Genomic DNA, 8,231 nt, shown 5'->3' on the forward strand with positions numbered 1-8,231 from the left:
TGGAAAACTTTGCTTTGTACCTCTTTGTGCCATTTGCATTTTCACATTAAGCATCCAATAAAATGGAAAAGGGCTTTTAATGATCTTGTTCTTAAATAAATTTAGTCAAATGAATAAATATTTGTTCCTATGTGCCACAGTTAAGCAGAAAGCCTTTTGGTTTAAGGGGAAAAGGTCTAAAACTGTGTTTAATCCATATAAAAGTTAAAGCTGTGAGGGTGGGGACTGAGTAGTGTTTTCAGGCTGCAGAACACTGCTCCATGACAGGAGAACCATCCTCAGACACAATCTATTCACGGTCTCTCTTTTTAATCCTGAGTGAATGAGAAACTGAGAGAAAGAATACAGCAAACTAAAAGTCATCCATCTGATCCAGTCCAGCTGAAGTGTCCATTCAGAGAACCACTTCAGGGCTTCACAGACACTGGGAGTGTGGAGTTGCCCCAGCTGGCATGGCTCCCTAGGGAAAGGAACAGCCAGAACCATGGAAGAGAAAGTGGAAGAAGACAGAAGCTCCTGCTGTCCACTGGAATGTGCACAGAGCGGCTGGACTGCAACTAGAACAGGAGCTGGGGGCAGACACAGCAACACAGTGAGAGCAAACTGAGCTTCATTCATCTCCACACATCAGCCTGCCGGCCAGAGCTCCAGAATAAATCCCATGTGACAAAGGACAGTGCAAATCTGCAAGTAGGTCACTGCCCTTCAAGAGGACAGTCTAGTACCAAAGTTTAGCCAGCCAGTGAGACCAGTGTACACACTCACTCTGGGCAATTCCAGCCTAGTTGAAAGTGACTTTTGAGACAACAAGACACATAGTGACTGTAGAGTCTGGCGTTACTTATTTATATATTTCTTTCTGTTGTTTTCTGACTATTGATCATCCATTGTTACTCGTGACCACAGAGCTCCATGACAGGAATGTGAGCAGACACACCCAGGCTTCACCAGCAGCTAGTGACACATGAGATGCACAAACACCACCAAGAGAGCTTACGTATTTTCTTTCTTTCTTTTTTTTTTTTTGCCAGTCCTGGGCCTTGAACTCAGAGCCTGAGCACTGTCCTTTGGCTTTCTCAAGGCTCAAAGCACTGGAGCCACAGCACCCCTTCCAGCCTTTTTCTATGTATGTGGTACCGAGGAATTGAACACGAGTCTTCGTGCATGCTAGGCAGGCACTCTACACTAGGCCAAACTCCAGGCCCAAGCTTACATATTTCAATGTGCCTCATTTTTCCATGCTGACAGATGTCAGTTGGAAGCCATAGAGTTAGCAGTTTATGCATGCTATTAGGAAAACTGATGAGAGCTTAACATCCAAAGAAAGCTTTCAAGCCAGGCAAGGTGGCTTGTAGACTTAGCTACTCAGGAGGCTGAGATCTGAGGATCAAAGTTCAAAACCAGCCTGGGCACAAAAGCTCCTGAGACTCTTTATCTCCAACTAACCAATAAGAAGCCAGAAGTGGAGTGTGGCTCAAGTGATGGAGCTCCAGCCTCAAACAGAAGCATTAAGAGACAGTGCCCGGGTCCAGTGAGTTCAAGTCCCAGTGCTGGCAATACACAAATAAATAATAAACAATAATAAACCGATGTTCAAGGACTTTTACTTGTGCCACACTACATGCTTGCTTTTTAAAGGTGACTATGATAGATAACAGAGGAGATAGAGGGCCTGTGATCTCACCTCCCCCACTTTCCCACACATTATCTCCCTTGCCACCACACCCCAGCGGGGAGTCCATGTTATTATCCTCCTGCTGCAGGCAAGGCCGAATGGCTGCTAAGACAGTCGGCTTAATGACCAGGAAGCCAGACCTGGGTCCAGACACACTGATGACATAAAGCTGCCAGTGGGAGCTGCCCCGGAGAGGCCTGGCTTAGCCTTTCCAGCCAAGGACACGGAGGCCTGGACCCTCCGTGTAACAAGACACAGATACCACAGGAAGCCTTTCTAGAAACCAAGGGAGACACATTCACAGTGAGGCCTCTCCCCAAGTCTAGCAGAGACTGGGTTTTCCTCCACTCCAGGTGGGTGATTTCTCCCTTTCTCTCTCCTCTCTCTTCCTCTCTCTCTCTTCCCCCCCCCTGCCCCGCACATCCCATGCCAGACCAGGAGAGGTAGTCCATGCCTGTAACCCCAGTGCCAAGGAGACTGAGTCAGCCTGGGCTACATAGCCTTATCCCATCTCAAAACAAACAGCAGGGCTGGGAGTGTGGCCTAATGGTAGAGTGCCTGCCTAGCATACGTGAAGACCTGGGTTCAATTCCTCAGTACCACATACATAGAAAAGCCAGAAATGGTGCTGTGACTCAAGTGGTAGAGCTCTGGCCTTGAGGAAAGCCCAGGGACAGTGTTCAGGCCCTGAGTTCAGGCCTCAGGACTGGAAACAAAACAAAACATGATTACCCCAATGAAACAACCAAGCACAATAGAGTAAAACCCATTTCCAACCTGTAGGAGAACAAGACAGCCCCAGAATTACTCTAGGATGGGATGATGGTACAGCTCCTGTGCCAGGGATGCAGCAGACCTGGGGTCCAGCCAGCCCCAGAAAAGGAGGGGGGAAGGAGGGAGGGAAGGGGTGAGGAGGAAAGAAGTCATTTTCATGTCATCAGCAATGCTCAAATGTGACCTTCTATGACCTTCACGTACAGCCTCTGTTCCTAAGGTAAGACTAACGGGAGAGTTGGGGAAGGCCCCTGCCTGGGGGAGCTCACTGCTTGGGGACCAGCTCCCATCCAGATGCACACATGGCCCCTGGGACCAGGTGAATGTCCCACAGGACTCAACCACAGCCCTGAGTGTTTAGGCCTGGACTCCCGCTCATCCTGAGGGAGCCAGGAGGCCTGCGCCTGGAAACCTGTCTCCATGCCTTCCCTTAGGCCAGACTGGCAATGAGAAAGACAACATGGGAACGCCATGTGGAGGGAGGAGAAGCACATCTAAGGTTTGTTTTTCTCTTGTTCCTACATCATCCCTACCTCTTCTCCCCCTATTTCCTCCCTGTCTTTTTCTTCCCAGCTACTACTTCTCCTCCCGAGGGCCACTCCACCAAGCCAGGAGCCCTGTGGTATTGTTGGTAAACTTCAATCTTGCCTTCAGACTATCACCAGAGCTGGGGTCCCCCCCCCCGAGCTGGCTGGTCTGCCTGGCACAGGTTCCAGAACACAGCCAAGACCTCAGAATGGGGCTTCCAGGATGGCAGTCCAGGCTGCTCCCTCCTGGGCTGGGAGGCACCCTGGGGCCCTCTGAGCTCCTGATCCAACACCTTTGCTGACTTCCGAGCTAATTCCTTCTATCTGAGGCCTTAGGACAGGCCTGACAATGAGCCCAGAACCTGTCAAAGGGCCAGAAAACATTTCCAGGGGCTTGGGGCCTGCGGTCCCTGCAGGAATGGTGACCAAGATGAAAGCTGTCACAAGGGCGAGTCCCTGGGGACACGGGGGAGGGACGTGGGGGGCTGGGGGGAGAGGAAGTGCGTGGACTGGGAACTGGGTAGCCCAGGCTGGGCAGCTGCTGGGAGCTCTCCATCCAGAGCTCTGAGGGCTGCCCGCCCTGCCCGGCCTCCTTTTTCTGAATATCCTTCACATCTCTCTGTTAAACCAGGTGTGGCTTTTTTTTTTTTTAATGAAAGAGTACATGAAATTTAAGTTTTGTGAGGCCTGAATGATCTCTGAGAATGTCATGATTCTCTTCCCCACTGCCAGTCCCTCTGAGGAGCCTGGGTCAGACGGCATCCCAGCGCCCTCCAGCCGGGCTGCACTGAGCTCTGGCCTCCAGCTCACATCCCGCCTGCCTCGCAGGCCTCCTGGCCTCGCCATTCTCCGCCGGCTAGAAGTGAGGCTGCTGCTGGATGCAGTCTTGTCTTCAGAGCTACCTGGAAGGCTCAATGGGGAATGGCATAAGCCTAGGATTCTTGACCAGGGTGGAGAGAAGACTCCCCAGTGCAAAAAAAGAAAAAAAGAGGAAAGGAAGAGGAGGATGAAGAGGAGAAGAAGAGGAGGAGGAGGAAGAAATAAACAAGTAAGGGCGAGCCCCACACCCTTTGTGTTCATGGAGGAGGATTTTGTGACACCATTCTCTCCTGGGCTCATTACTTTCCGGGAGGAAAGCCTTCCCATCTCCTGCCTGGGGCTGCGCCACTTTCCCATGGGGTGCTGTCATGTTGCCCACATGGCTGGGTACTCACTAGCAGTGGCATTTACTCACTCTGTTGCTCTGGGACCATCTGCTGAGCAGGGGGGCGGCCTCCATTCCCTGCAGGGGAGGGACCAGGTTCCAGAGGTCCCTGTGCTTTGGAGGTGAACTGCATGCTTCTTCTGGGCTTCCGAGTTTGTTCTTCCTTTCAGCTCTTGAAGGGCAAATCTTCCAAGAACTTTGTAGGTAGTGGAGGAGCGCAGGGAGAGCTGGTGTGCAGGAGTGAGGGCGGAGGAGAGCGGGGAGAGCTGCAAGACTTTCTGAACACTAGGAGGAAGTCAGTATTTTTTCTCTGAAAGCAGTCAGCGGACGGAGGTAGGCCAAGTCTGCTTATCAGTATTCATCTTACCTCTAGAAGCCCTCCTAGAGAGGCATTTGACCAACTGACTGGTGGAAGTAACGTGGAATTTGTGTTCATCTTGAAGTTGTAGAACCCAAGAAGATCAAGTCTTCAAATTTTGTCCTGGGGCTGGGAGTTTGGCATTCGATTCCTCGGTACCACAAAAAAAAGCCAGCAGTGGTGCTGTGGTTCAAGTGGTAGAGTTCTAGCCTTGAGAAAGCCCAAGGACAGTGCTCAGGCCCTGAGCTCATGGCCCAGGACTGGAACAATAAAATTGTCCTAAATACTACAACAAAAATACTCCTTACTGAGAGTGTTTATAAGTTTGCTTTCTTCCTTTCTTCCCCTGCCCCCTCATGAAGCTTGAACTCAGGGCCTAGGCGCTGTCCCTGAGCTCTTCAGCTCAATGCTATGGCCCTACCCCTTAAGCCACACACCACTTTTGGCTTTCTAGTGGTTAATTGAAAATAAAAGTTTCACACTTTCCTGCCCAGGCTGGCTTTGAACCTCAGTCTCCTGATAGCTAGGATTATAGGTGTGTGTCACCAGCACACAGCACTGGGTGTTTTTCGTTTGTTTCCATTTTTTAGAAGCATCTGGATTAGGGTCAGATTGAAGGGCACCTTTTACGTAACCTAAAGTCAAGACTTTTTTTCCTCAGAACTAAGAAGCAGGGTGCGTGGCACTCCCTGTGCTGAGAGACAGGATATGAAAACTGGGAGAGAGCGAGGGAAGGGGTGACATAACCCACAAAGAAATGTACGTAACCGGGCTGGGAGTTTGGCCTAGTGGTTAAAGTGCTTGCCTAGCATGCACGAAGACCCGGGTTCGATTCCCTGGTACCACATATATAGAAAAAAGCCAGAAGTGGTGCTGAGGCTCAAGTGGTAGAGCTCTAGCCTTGAGAAAGTCCAAGGACAGTGCTCAGATCCTGAGCTCAAGCCCAGGACTGGCAAAAATAAAAAATAAAAAAAGAAATATACATAGCCTTTATAACAACAACAAAAAGTGAGCTTAAGAAGCAGTATGCTGTGAGAGGGGAAGGTCATTGAGGAAGCCCAGGTTTCTCCGGGCTCCAGAGCTGTGGGTCCCTGGAGGCCACAGCAGGCACCCTGACCTTGCTCTTGCAGTTTGCTGTCTGGGTGTACATCTTTCTCTGTTCCTCCTTTCCTCGTTAGATGAAATTGCTCATGACAGTCTCTGTCTGGAAAGTGCAGCCACAGCTCAGCCTGGCACTGCAGGGCACTGGCACGCTCCAGGGCTGGCACAAGTGGTGGGAAGGCCACACAGGGTGTTCCACGGAAGACGTGGCACAATGGCCCTTTCTGTATTTCATCTCTGTGTGACAAGCACATCCAGGGAGTGCAACCTCTGCAGAAGCAGGGCGTGGACTCACCACCTCATTAGGGCAGAGGATTAGAGAACCCAGCTGTCCCAATTCAAAGAGCAGTCAGCTTGGGAGGCCACCTGAGCCGGGTCAAGTGCGGGGGGGGGGGTCTGCTTCCCCCCCCCCCGGAGGCCGCAGCTCAACCCAACACAGAGCAGCAGGTAGAGCAGCCTTTTAATTAGGTCGTCCTGGGTCCCTGCGATTTATTTTCTTTGAGTTTTTGCCGTTTTTTTTCCCCCCTAGACTTGGTTCCTTTGTGACACTGACGCAAGGTGGCAGAATCCGTAGCCCTACTTCCTGTTTTCTAGAAATGAATTGGAGGTAAGAGTCTCAAGTCCTTTGTGCTGGGGCTGGCTTTGAACCTTGATCTCAGACCTCAGCCTCCTGAGTAGCTAGGACCACAGATGTCCCCACGCATCATTGTTACTTCATGTTGTTTTAACCTCATGTGCATGAGCCAGCCACTGCAGTAAAGCAATGGCTTGTCCTCAGGCCCTGGCTCCTGTGGTCTGCAGGCAGGGCATTTTAACGACCTTTGGTCCTCTACCAAATTCCAGAACCTTCCTTTGTACTTTGAGAATTCCAGCACCATCCTGCCTTCTTTTTCTCACTTCCCTGGGGAAGACTTGCACACAGATGCTTTCCTGACAGCCCCAGACCCCCCACTCCTGCTCTCTCTTCCATTGCCTTCTTTGTTTGCTGGGGACAATCCCAGAATGACCTAACTGCCCCCCCAACTCTGCACACTGTAAACTGACCCTGTCATTGCTCCCCTCCCCCACCATGCTTTACTCCTGTGAGCTGTCTAGCAGGCTCCCCCTCCCTCCAGCCTGCTGTATATATGTGAGCTGTCTAGCAGGCCTGGCAGCCATCTAACCAGGCTGGCCCGGCTCCTGTGCATCCTATGCTAACACATGGGGGGAGAAAAGAGCTAGATCATATGGCAACCATGTGTCCAGGTTTCCAAGCCAGCTCCCAGTCTCATTTATTTTATCCTTTTTCAAAACCACAACATTCTAAGTAGATAATTACACCAAAGATAATTACAGGGAGTTCTTAAAGAAGGATTTCTGCAGACATTGTAGGCAGCAGAGCTGTAAGCGCCCCCCTCCCCGCCCCGGGAAATCCTGCCCTTTTTTCCCCTCCCCGCCCCCCATGGGGGCCAGTGACTTAGGTGCTGTGTTCTGTGTGTTGTATGGCACAGCTGGTGGAGTGAAGTTTTGGAGTTGGCCTGGCCTTTTTGTGAGTCCTGGCCCCATCCCTCTGAGGACTTCAGGGTGCAAAGCTGTGTCTTGGCGGGTGCAGGCAGCCAGGCTCCTGTCACCACCACCTCACTCCGTGGCAGGTGGCATGTGCTGAGAGAGCAGCCTCCCTCCCCAGCCTGGCTTCTGGTCCAAAGGCTCTGCCATTCCAACCACAAGATTGCTTTTGGTTCGCCAGCTGTCTGGCCAGTACTGAGCCCCAGAGACACACATCCGGGGGGGGGGGGGGGGGGTCTGTGTGGGGTTTGGGCAGGTGCTTGCTTGAACCTCAGGGCCTTTGGGCCTCTCTGGGTCTAACATAGAGCTGGAAGCTCTGATGCTCCACCCCGGGGTGAAAGCCAGGAGCCCCTCAGCTTTCAGAGGCACAGGCGGGGCTGCCAGCCCAAGCCAACCGTGCGGAGCTGTTGGGGGCGTAAGGGTGAGCCACACTGGCACCACACCGGTGTCCCAGGTCTGGATTTCCCATGGCTTACCTTACTTGGTTTGGTTTTGCTTTTTCATGCTGTATAAAAATCAGATTCCTCCTGACCTTTTAAACTACTGTTTATGACATGGGTACTGTGTACCTAGAGCTGTGTGTGTGTGTCTGTGTGCCCACACAGGCGTGGGCACACACATGCCAACACATGCCATCCTGTGCTTGAGCTCAGCCTGGGCACTGTCCCGTGTTTCTTTTGCTTAAGGCTAGCACTCTTCCAACTGGGCCAGAGCTCCATTTCTGACTTTTTCTGAGAAGTCATTGAAGATGTCCCCTGGACTTTTCTGCCCAGGCTGGCTTCAAATCACAATCCTCAGATCTCAGCTTCCTGATCTGATGGGATTACACGTGTGTACCTGGCAAACACAGAGGTTTTGTGTACTTAAACCCTATTCCCCCAAATTAATCTTTACCTTAAATACTATCTTTACCCCAAATCAAAACATACATTTGGGAGCCACCTGCCAAGACCCGACTCACTTCTTTCTCTGCTTCTGTTTTTTTTTTGCAGTAATTGATGGTTTTCTTTTTGAGCTGTGGGCCTGGGCGCTGGGCCTGGGCGCTGG

This window comes from Megascapheus bottae, chromosome 26, assembly GCF_031878675.1.
Source record: "Megascapheus bottae isolate mThoBot1 chromosome 26, mThoBot2.hap1, whole genome shotgun sequence".
In the NCBI taxonomy this organism is placed as follows: Eukaryota; Metazoa; Chordata; class Mammalia; order Rodentia; family Geomyidae; genus Megascapheus; species Megascapheus bottae.